The sequence below is a fragment of the Cephus cinctus genome, unplaced genomic scaffold, assembly GCF_000341935.2.
Source record: "Cephus cinctus unplaced genomic scaffold, Ccin1 Ccin1_scaffold0238, whole genome shotgun sequence".
NCBI lineage: Eukaryota > Metazoa > Arthropoda > Insecta > Hymenoptera > Cephidae > Cephus > Cephus cinctus.
The window spans coordinates 156659-168766 of NW_014332954.1; the positions used below are offsets into that span (position 1 = coordinate 156659).

The 12108-nt window shown below is 41.1% G+C and overlaps 1 protein-coding gene across 4 annotated transcripts in view; it reads left to right on the top strand.

Annotated features, from left to right (window-relative positions):
* Positions 1-12108, top strand: part of LOC107265731 (protein trachealess) — a 114780-nt gene that overhangs the window by 42155 nt on the left and 60517 nt on the right. The gene's annotated exons all lie outside the window — the stretch shown is intronic.

Here is a 12108-nt window from a genome sequence, read left to right on the forward strand (position 1 = left end):
GGTAGTCGAAACGTCGCCGATATGAACTATACCAAAGAGGTGGTAAAAAAGAAGTGGCGATGAGCGGGAGCGTAGTACCGCAAATCCCGGATCCGATAAACCCTCTATGGCCTCTTATTGGGATCAACTCGCCACCCTTGCTACTCCAATGGGGTGCATGTTCTTTTAGCAGGAGGATTCAAGCGCTTTTCTTTTCTACCGACTTTCATTTTTTTCGCGTCATCTTCGTTTCTCTTCAAATATATTTTTCCTGTTCTATTTCTCCATATTTTTTTTTTTTCATTTAAATTTCGGACAGTTGTCGGAAATTACGACTATCGTAACGACCCACGAAACGCGACGGGATCTTTGTGGTACGACATAGGAAAGATGCTTCAGTCTCTATATTGCCAATAGACATTTACGATTACGAATCCTATTGTAATTAACTTTCATTTTTCCTCGTTGTTAAAGGTTTCTAATAATATAGCTTTTCTGTAACGGCGACAGGCGTAAATACGTAAAACATAAAATAAATCATAATGCGATGTACTTGTCGATACAAGACCAGAAAGTTGCAGGTGTCACTCAAAATATTGATGATATTAATATAGAATCGTATACAGGGCAGATTCACAACTATTCATTTATTCCATAAATCTGGCGATAAATAACGGGCATCCCCTTTATAATACTACCAAGCAACCCCTACTAGGAGGGCGCGTGCGTTTCCTCGTGCGTTGAAGTCCTATGTGGGCACGATCGGCCACCGCAAATATGCCGGAACGCATTTAAAATGTATTGAACTGTCAGAGAAAGGCGGCCTTTTTTCCCGGATTTTTACATTTTTCATCGCTAGCCCACGCTTAGACGCGCCATCCGTGGGGATGTCGGATTAGTCAGTTATTGTTGCTCTAAGTGTGCCGTCCTGGGCCGTGGGGTTCGGACCGGCACCCTTACCACCGCCAATAAAACACCACCGACTCAAACCCCCCTGTAATAGATCCTGGCCCTTCCTGGGACAACCCCCGACATCGTGTTCCCTGCCAAATTGACTGGCAGCTTCCAGCTTTCTGGCTTTTACTGCTACTGCATTCCCCTCATTTTTTCTCTATCTTTTTTCTTCTCCCTTTCTTTTCCTCTGTTCTCCACTATGTTTCCCGGCTACTCTGGCGATTCTATTTAAAAGTGCATAAGCGTGCATGAATACTGCAGGATGCAGCGAAGCGTATAAAAAAATTATTCGATTAATTTTTTGTACCAAATCTGATAAACTTTTGGTTAGTTTTATTGAATTATTATGTTTTTCGATAGTTTGTTATAAATGGGACATGACTTATTTCAGTTCATTTTTTTCTTATAGAATACATTCAATAGTATGTAATAGTTAAGAAAATAGCCAGGACGGGATAAGCTATACGAAAGAATTTACTTTGCGTGGCAGAAAAAATCTTTTTTCTTTTTCATGTAAATTCCGGATTTTTACGTGGGAAGTAGAAATGGCCTGGAAATAAATCGTACGAGTGGCTCTTATACGCTAGAGAAACTCTGAGAGGTTTTACCTTTGTAAATTTACCGGCATCAATTCTGGACTAGTTTAAGAAAAGCTCAATCTATCTGGATATACCTATATTCATATAGTACATACAGTCTCTTTCATATTTCTCTTTTTTCTCTATTATTTATAAAATCACTTTGCAGAAACTTTTGAACAAAAATTTACAAAATATCAGAATCGTTGTATACCTATGTAAAAAGAAGGGGTGTTTTGTAGAGGGAGATGAGACGATTTAATAGAACGCCTCCGTTCTATATCGACCCTTCAACTCTTACACCCTACAACCACCTTTGACTCTCTTTGACCTCACTCTTTCCGTCCCAGATAAGAAGGGCTTTCTAACGACTATCGAATAAAAGCGATCCGTAGTCAGGAAACTCAATGCAATCACTATTACGAGAGGCCCCTACTGTCAGGAACACCCTGGAACGGATCGGTTCCTTAAGGGCGGCCCCAATGATCGCGATCGTAGGTTCCAGTGAGGCCGACAGATATTGACCTTTGACCCCTTTGGCTCATTTTCATACATACATATTTGCCTGTCGTTTATGGCGATGCTTACATACATTTTGGCACTTTCTTATCGTTTCATTTCTCTTCAAAAGCGCCGTACCCTGATTACAAGTCATTTTTTTTATTATTCTTCGCAAAAATGAATCGAAAAACGTATCCGAAAAGAATGGCACGATCAATGCTTAAATTGTTCGATTACGTAAACGTAAACTCTGTCCCTCGCCGGTTTGTTGGTCCAATTTCCTTTGTCCGTTTCTTCCTCTCGCTTATTTTTTTATCGCGTAATCAAGGTCCGTCTCGCCATCCTATTAATTGACTCACGCAGCATCAATGGAACCGTCTTGACATGGAAACTTGGCTTAAGCTAAAGAGGGTGGATCAGCTAATCTGCATCGGTAGATTGCTCTGAGAATTGACACGAAGTTTCTTAGCTTCGAGTATCACGGTGGCTACACTTGACACGTCGTGGTTAAATCATCCCTTAGACCTTATATCATCCCTTGGAAGACCCTCTGTTCTGGTTCCAACATCGATGGTACTAGTCGTCCTTTCCCTTTTGCCACAAGACAGAAACTCGATGCATACATTAAGTCGTCTTAATTGGGAGTTGCTCCCAGGACGATTTGATTGTGATTTTTTTTTAAATCTCAAACCTAGGGAAATCATTTCAATCCTCGTTCTGCAGGATTTTTATAATTTCTAAAAGCTTTGTATCTCTTTTTTAGGTTAAGCACAGATTACCAAAATAAAATAAGATATCAATGTAGCCAGTCAATTTTACCCTCTGGATATAACATCGTACGAGAGCAATCAGTTTCGAAAACGTCCAATCCATTTGGAAGAGTTTATTGCCGAGCTTGTTTGCACCCCCGTATCAATCTCACTCGTGCCAAACCCCCCCCCCTCCCCGTGCTAAGTATTAATATACCTAGTCAAATAATCGCGCGACTCCCTGGAATTGCCGGGTTCGTTCTCACAGCCGATTAATTCCTGGCAATATGCAGAGAACGAGACCCTCCCAGTTTTGCTTCCTTTGCTTCACAATAAGAATTTCATCCCCTCGCCACCCCTGCATGGTCTTTAACGATACAGAAAAATCGCATTGGCTCGTACACATATAAATTAACGTTCAATCTGAATTGCAGTAAAGCTCAAAATTACAGAGAAGTAGACTGACATTGATATTTGATGCGAGAACACTTTGATGCTGGATGACTTTAGTGATGTTGACCTTTAACCCTTAATCTATCGATCCAGGTCATGCGAATGATCATAGTACATTAGGTTACCTCGTTAGTAAACTGTAAAGACTATGAAACTAGCATTTTATTTGAGTTCGTGGCAATAGCAGTTGCCGTGTAAAAAAAACAGCATATTTGAAAAATAATTTGCACTTGCATTATATGGAGAAATACCAGATGAAAACAAGAAATTTATATTGCGTAAAAGTCAATGTTTTTCATGTACGTGTTTCATGTATGCATAAAGTAAAGAAGGAGAAGGAGAAGGTAGAAAGGCGTAAAATACGTATAAATACGTTGTCCATTATTCGCTAATAGGAACCGCGATGTCGACGGCCATGATACAGTATGGAAATGGAAATTTATGGAAATAATTCAATGTGCAAAAGAGAGACACAGAGCGAATAGTTAGAAGAGGTATATGTATAAGAAACTCAATGAAGTAGCATGCCAGGTATGCAGCTACATACTGCTACATCCATAGCAACCGTAAGAAATTTGAGAAAGGTATAACATAATGAGAAGCGAAAAGAAAGAAACAAAGAAGCAAAAAATAGAAGAAAAAAAAACTTCAGGTGAAGATGACATTAAAAAACAAAGGGCAATAAACTCGGTGCATTTTCCGCATCCCCCGCTACGTGTTTTGCCATTTTCTTTCACAAATCTCTGTAATCTTCTCATCTGCCTGTGCCATTTAGACATTTTAGCATAATTTTCTGCATACATAACAGTTTTAACTTTCGAAAAAATATATATGTCATAAACGCAGCCGGTGGTCGACCGCAACTTTGTCGCTCGTATCGTTTGTAATCCGGTTAAATAGGCATTTACGTATTTACACGTGTGCTCATTTGCGTCAGTTGAAATAACGAAATTTTTATGCGGAATAATGATACTGCGTGCGTTCCCTTTCATATGCTGTTTGTCTGCATTGCAGTCCGCCTTCTTGGCGATATCCTATGTTGCCGTCTAATGAACCAATAGGAATGTCAAGATTATCGAAAGCCACACGACTCCGTCCCGTTGGCGTAATTGTATGTATAATTACCAATTACAAGCTGTTGCATTAATTTTTTAATTGTCATAGAGCATTCCGCAATACGTTTTTCGAATTTTTATTTTTTTTTTGTAACGACAAGAGGGTAGAAAAAATTAGAGAACACGTTTCCGCATGGTAATCGTTCACTCGCGTGGCATTCGTTTAATTAGGAGAATTCGTTAGCATGAAAATTCGAGGACAGCGCCGCGACGCCTGTTGCCACGGCCTGAACCCACGTTTAATTAGCAGGGCGCCGCAATTGCGGAGTTCATAAAGAAAGCGTCCCTAAAGAAGGAGATGGTGTGTCGGGACGATGGCAGATGGGAGAAGAAGAAGTAGAAGATGAAGAAAACAGAGGGAATGTTGTAGTGGAAAAAAAAGGAAAAAGAAATAAAGGGGACAAAAAGAAACTAAGGTGGTACTTCGCCCTCGGCCCGCGAAGATAACAAATTTCCGGCCATTTCGCAGTAATTAAAAATGTTGCGCCCACCACCCTGAACAAGGATGGCACGACTGGGGAACGGTTCACCAGGAGGTGATACTTTTCCCCGAAGGTGAGAGGGAGATGTTCTTTAATTCTTTGCCAACTCGTATTTATGTCTTTTTGTCTTTCTCACTCTCTCGTACCCTCCCTCGATCATGCGGCCCCATTCAGTGAATGCCCCTACTGGTTGGGCCCCCATGAGCCACGCCCTACGTTTCTATAATTACGTGTTTAATTACCGATCTTGATATACGACGATGAGACCGGTATTAATTAATCAGGCACACCAATTCGCGGCGGATGCTTTCGCTGCGAAATTAAAACAAAAAGGAAAACAGAAAGAAAGGAAGAAAGAAAGGAATTTTAATGTTAGCCATCTTAATGGGGGGGGGGGAGAGGGTAATTCTTATAAAGAAGGAAGATTCTACATTTGGATAATGAATAATACTTAAAACCCATTTCTGAACGGATGCGTGTATATTCCAAATATAGTGTAATATTAAAACATTATATTAGTTTATTCGTACGGGTTGGAAAATCACATGCTTCCGACTCGTATTTTGGGCCAGTTTCTATCTGTAGGTCTATATAGTCATTTCCGTCAAGCAAAGACGTACTGCCCTCTATAGCATAAATCCCACTTAGGGATTGGGGCAGGGGTAGGCCCAGGGACGTACGTTACGGATAAGGGCGGTTATTCATAAGCAATGGCCCATAAATAAAGCAATAGTATGGCGGCGCCACTGAAATATTGAGAGCGACCTGTGAATATTATATAAGAAGTTGGCCGCTGCGGGATCTGCATGTATTTCTCATAATTCTTTCATTTTCTGCCTCTTTTTTCTTTCTTGCATTTCTTGCATTCCTCATACAATACATAAGACTGCCGAGTAATACATGCGCCGCTACAATTTTACTGGTATAAATAAATGAAAGTTTACAAGTGAGCGACCAGTCATCGTTACCGGCAATTAAAAATTTGCGTCACGTTTCTCGTTTTATCATTAAACGTCGCTCATATACGATATTACTTAACCCCCCTGTGATTTTCCGATTGTCGCTCGTTCGATTGTAAAGCCACGTTTTCGGCGTATTCAGTCGTCGTCCTTTTTTTCCCCTTGACTTCTCGCGCCTCGCTGATTTACATGAATGCTAAACGCGAGCGAGTGTTCGCAATATAAGCGACAGTTGCTCTCTCTCTGCTTTTTACAACATTTCTCTATTTTTTCCTTATTCACATTTTTTGCCTCTATACTTTCTCAACAAAAACCCATCAAATGAAAAAGTACGGTACTTCTACCTCATCCCCCTTTGCTCCTCGATCCATATGTTCTATATCGGTACGTAAAATTATTATTATTATACTATCAATACTACAATACGATATTCTGTTGGTACTATCTCGTGCAGGAAGTTTAGTGAAATTCTAAAGTTCCGGAAGTCTAGACGATTTAATCTCAACGAATAAGATTTCAGTCGACTAGCACAAAAACCAGAATATTAACACAGTAAGGCTAGTCGGTCCGAGAATGAAATACTAGAGATTAAATAGTCAAAGCATTAATCAGAAAGCGGCAAGGGTGGGGGTCTCGCTATAAGGTTGTACCTAAAGGCGAGTAATAGAGAGAGAGAGAGAGAGAGAGAGAGAGAGAGAGAGAGAGAGAGAGGAAGCAAGAGAGTGGCTAACAAGAGGGTGAGGGGTCGAATTGTTCTCAGGGCAATCGTGTAAAACATTATTCTAACTAAACTGTCATAAACGGGCGGAAATGAAAAGAGCTGCTTAATAGCTTATGTATGCAAATTCCAGGCGGCAGATTGGAGCGAGTGCTCTTTCTCTCCTTCCTTCCTTCCTTCTGCTTCTAATTCCACTTCAGTTACTATACTACTCACCCCACGTGTCTCTCTCACTCTATCCTTCGCTCTCTATCTCTCTCATCACTACACTGCCTTTTAGTGGAAAGTGCTTAAAACGGGGCGACGCTTCGACCCTAGACTACTGTACTTTAAAATTTCCACTTAAAATATATTTCTAGTTTTAAAAAATCCTTAACATAGCGTAAGAGAATAGCTCGAAAATTTTGGTATACTGATTTTAAAAAAAAATAATTAACAAAATTTTCGGTCGGTGAGAATTTTTAAAAGTATGAATATTCAGCAACGCAATCAGGAGCGGACCCAACAATTTATAATTTTAATAAACCTGCCACTCTTGGGCCCTAACCTCAGCCCTATACTTTCCACCCTCTACAAGGTGTCCCTCTATACTTATCTCGATGGAACTAATGAACGACCGTACAGAGCAATTAATGCGACAAAGCGTGCGATGCGAATAAATTGCAAGAGCAGCGTCTCTTACGATGGGCTGAACTAATTTATCCATGGCCTGTGCATGTATATCTATATATATAGCTATCCTGCAATAAATGTATACCTACTAGGTCAGTAGTCGGGTGTCTATGGCTAAACAGAATTTCAGAGCCAGCAAATATAATAATAATAGTAATAATAGTAATAACAATAATAATAATTGTATGCAACGTAAAGTCTGTCGAGGTTATTGCGACACGCTTCGCCATCAGTAGCGTAATTAAAGTGACAGTAGGGCGTGGGACCCTACGTAATGCTGTATAGCTATGTGAGAAAGTGTGAGAAGGGGTGTATAGGACAGGGGGTAGGAAGTAGGAGATGAAAGTTGCCCCGAAGGAGGATCGTTCCTCAATCCGACTTCTTAATCCAATTAACGGGAAGGAAGTAAACCCCCATTCCAACGGCCTGGGGTTAACCCGACAACCGAAAAGCCGCCCTTGTATCGAGTTAGGTTCATCTTAAACAATTCCATTTGCATAGTAAATAACCAAACAATTCCTTTGACATTTAAATAAGACTACCCTATTTCGCAAGAAGAAAGGTTGGCGCGAACCAGGACATTTGAATTATATATGTATATATTAGATGTATAGACTGTCAGTAATTTTGATGTTGGTCTGTAATTTTCCTATGCGCCAATTGCCAAGTAATAATTCTTAATGGATTCCCGGTTCCATTAACAATTAAAAGAAGCCCTTTGAAAAAATCCCTATTTTCAAAGAATTTTTTTAAATTTATCTTTTTAGAAAGAAAGTAGAAGGATAAGGAGAAAATTGTCAAATATAATAATAAATGAAAAATATGTATTGTCGCATAAAATAGATGAAGGGCGCGAAGGGAGATTTAATTCGATGCGTTTCTATGGATTACGCGATTCCGCCATGTTTATTCTTATTTATGAAATTCAAGGAGATTCGATCGTACATGGAAATCTACTCAGTAGCAGCGGTGTATACGTATTATTGTGCCTCTTGGACTATTGGAACGTGAAACGTGGTTGCGTATTAGATGGGCCGGCTGGTTTCGAAGGGATTGCTAAGGTTAAGGGTGAGCGTAGAATAAGGGTAGTTTTGAGGAGAAGGTCATTATGCAAAAGAGATGGTCAGTCCGGTCATCCTGGGCCCTCAGGATGGTCAGAGGTCGCCACATTCAGGACATCTTGCGGTCCCCTATTGTCCTATGGCGACAAGCCCGACCCCTGATTGATGCCTCGCCTTATTGAAAACAATATCCACAAAGTACCATGCGCATGCATTCCGCAATCCCCAACATCACAAAGACCACAACCACCCCCTGGTCAATATCCATACTGCAGTGAAAACATCTAACCATTCGACTGCCATGGTCTCCCACCAGAATCCGGCTATCGTGCTTTTATTACTTTTATACAGAAACCAAAGATTTTATTGAAAATTTTCCAATATTTAAATATATCCAGAAACTTACCACGTAGCTATTGATAAATACGAATGAACGTGTCAGTCATACAGCTGTACCTTATACCGAGCAAACATTTGAAAACCACAAAAATGTCCACAAGGACCAGAATAAAAAGACAGTTTCAAGGTAATGGCTACTAACAATAAGATTCATTCCGGCCCATTCCAGTATCTCGATCTGAGATCGCCATGATTGTTATCAAATTCATGACGGCGGTGCGATCGGCTTAAGGGGTGGCTCGTAAAAGGCTCGAGATGACCCTCGTCCTCCAGAACTCTTACGGGTAGCATAAGGGGGCTAGGGGTAGGTACGGCCAAATCGAAAAAAAGTGATAGGAACGAGGGCTAAGCGGAATAAAAGGAGTCAGGCGATGCAGCCCAAGTGAGGGCTGGCGAGTGTACTGCAGGGTTATGTCGGATAGGGCATGATGATGAGTGGAGGAAAGGAGGGGGCGGGGGGGTGAAAAGGTTCCCGTGTATTTCTAAAACTGGCTATCGAATCGCACGGTAGTATCGTAGGTGCGGATGAATCATTTATCGCGGCCATAACCCGGCCAGAAGGAAAGGGCCGGCCGGACGGTCAGTTTTATGCGGCGCAGTAGAATTTGATCAAACTTCGTTTTGCGGCCACTCGGGGAGCAATAAGCGAGCTGGCTCGCCCCTAAAGCCCCAGCCCCGAAGGCCTCGTACTCTAGGCAACTGATGAATCAGCCCTTCGAAACCTACCCCTATGATACTCTTACTATTACTCCTTACTCTTACGTAGAGTACAGTACTCGGACATTACACCTTCGGGTAAATAGAAGACCCATCCGTTGCCGCGGGTTACTAATCCCCAATGGTACCTCAATTAACCCCTAATTACTCCTAGTACTTACTCCATTACCTATATTAGTGCAGGTCTGCGGCAGTAGAGCGTTGTAGACTGAATTTGCGGATGCTGAACGTTTTCTATGATTCGTCGGGTTGAAGATCATAGTTCAAGACATACTTTCACGTAGCTAATTAGACGCAGTAATTAGTCACATGACCAAGAATGATATTGTAAGTGTCATTAGAAAGTGAACTTAGTATCTAGGTAAAACCATATAGAAACAGTAAATAAATGCAATAAAGTTTTATATAATTTAACATGCCGCCTGAGCAAGTTACAGCAAAGCTGCTATATATTCTCGTATCAATGTTTAGTATCAACAAGATTAATAGGCTCTTTTATTAATTATACAATTAATACCAATTTACCACTGAACGTGTTGCCGTCAGCTTTACAGTATTCAATAATACCGTGCACTTTACCACGCGACTACCTACCACTTCTAATTCTAGCATACATACTGCCTATCGTATCAACGGTGCGGATAATATTGAGTAATAATTTCCAATGCCAAGAAATAACCTGTCCACTGCAAGGCTATGTCGCGAACAGTGTAATCCTTAACAAATCACATGTGGGCTTCCAAGAAGTCATAGAAATATATCCTCAAATAGAATAATAAAATAAAATTCAATTGGAAATCATACACATACATATTTTGTGAGAAAAATTCTATTCAGGGCCACGTATTGCTTTCTAGAGACTTCACTATTTTCGATCTGTCAAATAAACACATCGAACTTGTGGATTGACTATAGATTAATGCTAGTACTTTATAATAAACTGTTATTGAGAAGCATCGCTAACCTTGGATATGTTAAAGTTACATACCAGCCCTGTACTGTACCCAGCTATAGACTCTATTTTTGTGTGTACAGACGAGTCACACAGGTTCGTACGCACGAGATCGTTCATCATACGTGCGTCTTTGTAGCTCAGGTTCCTCGCGGATATTTTGTTTCTACAATATAAACAATTTGCGGTTTTACCCATGAAATTTTCAGACACTGAATAAAAACAAATAGGGAGAATAATCTACTTCTTCAAATATCCAGTTTTTTATTCACCGTTTTATACGAATCCAAATGCGTTGTGCAATTTCGCAACTGGATATACGAGACACGAAAACTGGATTCACGAAATCGTGACACTTGACCTCTTGGACAGTCCCCAACGAATGTTCCGGTTTTCTTCATATCCAAGTAAACTCATTCCTGTAATAATCTCGTTATACGATTTTATACAACCATCCAGTTTTCAGTTATAAATTCGGTCACTGCGACGGCACTGCCATCTGCAATATGCAGCATACTTGTTTTACCAGCAAACGTGTTATCGCAGTATTATGAAAATCCGTTTTCTATGGTATTCGGTGAAATCCTTCAATTCGATAATTCGTCGCATCGCGACGCCACCGTCGTTCCGTTACATTCCATATCCACCTCAATTCCTTCCTATTATCATTTCGTTGTTTCTATTTCCTACACTGCAACCAGTAATGTCTTTTCGAATCAAATCTGATCGCGCAGCTCCTCTCGCTTGTCTCCGTATAATTGGTTACATAAACTGTTAACATGGCGGCCCGCGGGGCTGGACAGCAAGCAGTTCATCATGTGCGAGTAATATAAACACCGGAACGGCCCGACCGCTGTACCTTCCACCTTCGTGAACGGACACCAGCCGCGAAACTAATGGCCCCATGTGAACGCGCCAGGCTCGAATTCGAAACCCACCGAGATGTCCGCTAGGTTCACGCAGCTGGACTCTTACTGGCTCGTTTGCATCCTGCTCCCACATTATTCATCACATTGGACGCCGATACTCTAGAGATGTAGGTCTTACTGGCTTCTTTGGATTATTAATAGTCAAAACTGGCAATACGATTGAAAGAATATTTTGCAAATAATTTTTCATTTCTTATCAAATAGATACTGCAATTTTATTTATTGCATTCTATTAGCGTACAAAATAGATATATATTTTTCGATTGGCAAGAATAACGTACGTGTGTATCCGAAATTCAGATATCGTTATATTATTGTGCCTTTGATGCTATTCTTTAGTGGTAACGATACGATTTTCTTGTAGATACAAGGAGATCGGGCAGCGCCAATTACAGCTCTCCTGTCGCGAGACTGGCCAATTAAGTGCGAATCCTGAATATTTCCCCGCGAGAGCGCGCTACCGTCGGAATTTCGCAATAACCTACTCGATCGTCGGCCAAGCCAGCAAAAGAGTCACTCGGCAGACTCGTTTATTCGTCTCGTTACGTGTCAGAAAAGCGCGAGGACACGTCCCTGTGCACTCAGTGCCGCGAGGTCGTCCAAAGGGAAAAGTAAAACTGAATGATAACTTATGGGAACAAAAAAAAGACAGCAAAGTACATTAAGATCCTAGCTCGCTTACACACTCGCCCACTGTAGGAAAGAAAAATATCCGTCAGAATGTATGGGGCCCGCTGCGATGGTACGTACACCCCTGGCAAGCGCGGGACAGATTAATCAGCGTCCGATTGCACGGTGCCGGCCTCGTATTACAAATCTCCGCCGACGTTCGATTGTAGTTTTCAATTTGTAACGTTTACGCGGTGCTGCGCTAGTGGGGTTCCCTTTTT